Source organism: Pygocentrus nattereri, chromosome 21 (assembly GCF_015220715.1).
Source record: "Pygocentrus nattereri isolate fPygNat1 chromosome 21, fPygNat1.pri, whole genome shotgun sequence".
Taxonomy (NCBI): Eukaryota; Metazoa; Chordata; class Actinopteri; order Characiformes; family Serrasalmidae; genus Pygocentrus; species Pygocentrus nattereri.
In genome coordinates, this window is record NC_051231.1 from 11842358 (window position 1) to 11846104 (window position 3747).

The following is a 3747-nucleotide window of genomic DNA, read 5'->3' on the forward strand; positions in this document are numbered from 1 at the left end:
CTTTAACCATGTAAATGGTTCTTTAGAAAGTGCAGTGCAAAATAAATAGGAAAAATAAATGTTTAAAATATTCTTTACTGTAGAACCTTTGAGGAACCGTTGTTTTTAAGAGTGTAGAGCACTGTAATGTATATCGTTTTATACATATATATTCACATATTGGCTTTTTATTGCTGAACATGCTATGCTAGCATAGCCAGTTAACAGTGCTAGCATAATAGTGCTAGTTGGTTATCTAATCTGGCCACATTTATGAAGGGATTACAGAAGATAATCAACTTGAAATGGTTCTACACTAAACCATTTTACATCAAACCATTTAGAATGACTTTGTTTACAACCCAACCACTGAATTATGCAGACATTTTGGAAAATTGATGGAATTCCCCTTCAGTGTGCTAACGCACATCTAGCTAATGTTCCTCACGCTTCTGCTTTTCCTCACGAGACTCATATTTTTACCAGAATGACAAAAGAAATGAGCATATTTATACATATTCTAATGATTCTGATTCAAATGTGTTTTAATTCATCCACTGTCAGATTTAATGACAACATCTAAACCTTCCTTACTCCCGACTGTTTCACTTTATCATGCTGTGAAGTGGAATCAGATGGCGTTAGACTCTTTAAGACTGGCGATATGAAAACATTTTCTGTAATTATTCACTCATTTGCAAAAATAACTACCACACAAATCATCATCCTCAAACAATTACCCACAACGTGATGTCATGATTTTGGATGGCTGCCGCGGTGTTTAATGGAGAAAAAAGACTTTAGTGCCCTCTAATGGCAGAAAAAAAGCCCTGCACATTTGAATGACCAACACTTTCCGAGTCTGGAATCACTGTTTTCAATGATATAAAGCCAATTAATTAAACCTCTGCAACTTCTGGGTTTTCAGTTAATTAGTGGGAAGCTGTAAAAATGACTTGCGTAAAGAACGATGGGCTTTAGATTATTTTACAGTAACTGTAAAAGCATTAAGAGTGCAAAACATTAAAGGGCCCCTTAGAATTAACCAGACTGTGTTTGTTACTGGAACTTTAGGGCTGATATATGTAAATGAGCTCTGTTCTGATTGGCTCCACTGTACTGTGCCTCATTCTAAAAGCATTCATAGCTGAAACACACACACTTCAGCGTGAGTGGGTGCAGCTAAAACTGCCTTAGGCTTAACAGGCTGATATATGTAAATATTTTTTGTGACATCACAAAAGCAATTAATTCAAGATAAGCTGTTTTTTTTTTTTTTTTTTTTGCAGCTTTCTTTCCATATCTTTGCTGTCAACACAAAACCTTGTATCTCCAAAATGGTAACTTTACAGGAGAAGGAAAAAACTACTTTACTTTTAATGTAAGGAATGGAACCAGACATTTTTCCAAGTCATTTTGGGTCATTTCTTTTGGTCCATTCTTTTAAAATTTACATACAATGTAAAGAGCAGCAGATATTGTCAAACTATGTCAAACACTGAAAAATCGGAGATACAAGGCTTTGTTCAAACAGCAGCGATACGCACCATTCTACCCAGTTAGACCCTGCAGGCACAAAATAAAAAATAAATATTAAAAAACAACTAAGTATTCAGATCTTAGATATTTACAAGGATTATATTGTGTTCTATTTAAACCCAATGTATTAATGTAGATAGTAATAAACAAAATTTTAAAATCTTTATAGGGTACTTTCTGTTGCAGGTGTCTGTCCCAAATCCTAACCTATAAATTTACACTTCATTTTACAAACCACAAATTTTCTGGAGTTTTTTTTTTATCTTGTTTTTCAAAAGATGTTTTAATGTATTTTTAAAGTGAAGTTGAAAGATTTAGATTTATCACAAGTTAAATTTTTAAATATATGCACTTGATTTTAAAAAATGTTGTCCCATGTTTTCATGTCACCACCAAAACACAGCTCTAGTTTGTAGGTGGAGTGTTATTTTGGCTACATCCCTGCATTTTCGATCAGGAACTGAGGCTGCATCCCTGTGCCTCATGGCCACATGGTCAGCAGGTAGATCCCACTGTTTTGAAGCAAATGTGTCCCAAAGTCAACTTTTTCTGTTTTAATCAAAATACATTTTTCTGTACACACATACAATATGATCGTATATATGTACAGATGTTCAAAGCTGCTTTTGCTGGCTTTTTTTTTTAGTTCTCCTCAAAATGAACTAAAATTTTCAGTAGTGTTATGATTGTTTTGCTAGTCACAAAATGGAATGTTCGATCATTTGTTCAAGATCATGAATGCAGTTGTTTTTCATTCCTTCAAAATATCAGAAAACTCAAATTTCTTGAGAGATTTTCTTTACAGTGGTTGTGATAGGAACCAGGGGTCACCATGACTACAACACAAATATAGAATATATTTTATTTACTATGCCAAACCACCAGAAACGTTTTGTATGGAATATCGATGATAGTAAATTTTTTGGAGGGGACTGTTTTGCCTCACAGCACCCTGCATGTATCCCTGTTTAGGCCAAAATCTTCTCAATGCTGTCAGCAGGCAGTTTGTTCTTAACCATTTCATGTACTAACTCTCTGTGAGGGAGCTTTTAGAGGTGGATGTCTGGTTCCTATCACTACCACTGTGAACAATTCTGACTGCAAGTTTCTCTAGAACAGAGCGTTTCACACCAAACCACTCTGAATGACTCTGTTTACATCTTAAAAATGAAATTTTAAATAATTGGTGGAGTCGGCCTTTAAATGATGAAGTAAAACAAACAATGAATTCAGACTGACTGTCCACGTGCTGTTGTGTATCATAGTGTGTTATAAGTATGAATTAAACACCACTCACCGTGTAAAGTGTCAGTGGGATTATAAATCACTGATAAGGTATTTTATTTATAAGAATTGTCAGAGTTGCTAAAAATTGTAGCTGAACGTCTCAGGCCTGAGTGGAGGTGGGTTTATTTAAAGGTTTGGCTCAGGGCAGCTGGGGCACTTGTACACAAATAGAAGGCTAAATACACCCACACAGAAATACTTAATGTGCTTAACAGCTGAATTGCTTCCATCAGCACACACACACTTTGGTTTCCTGAACTGTTAATGCATGTCTGATGTATTTCATGCAAGTGTAATTGTAAACCAGTTTTATGGTGCATTAAACTTTTAAGCGTGGCTCACACCGGACCGGGCTTATAAGCTATACCGTGTCAGCTGAGGAAAAAACACTTATTATATTACATAAAAACACTTTTTATATTACACAAGTACCTTTTATGACAAAAGAGTTCGAATTTTTAAGATATCACAGGATTTTTCTCCATAGTTTTAAGTGACTGACTGTCAGGCTGCCTGTTTTAAAGTTAGATCCTATTTACTATGAACCTAGGAAAAAGTTTGTATAATTTTTATGTCCTTTGTATAATTTTTATGTCCTATTTTGTATAACAGTGCCCGAGTGTGAATGTAAAACTTTGCCATAAAGAAGTATAAGATTTATGATGTATTGTCACTGTATAATAAAAACCACGCATCTCCATTTATCTTGATTTTTAATTTTCTACATCATTTCAACAAACCAGCTGTCCTTTACATCATGTAAAAAAATTCATGATGAATGGACCAACAGAAATGCTCTAAAGTCACTTGGAAAAAAATCTCTTTACATTGACTTACATTGAAAGGTAAGAGTGTTTTTGCCTTTTCCTGTAAAGTTAATATTTTGGAGATACTTGTTTTTCATTGCACAGCGATGATATACAAGTGTAGACTTATTATACA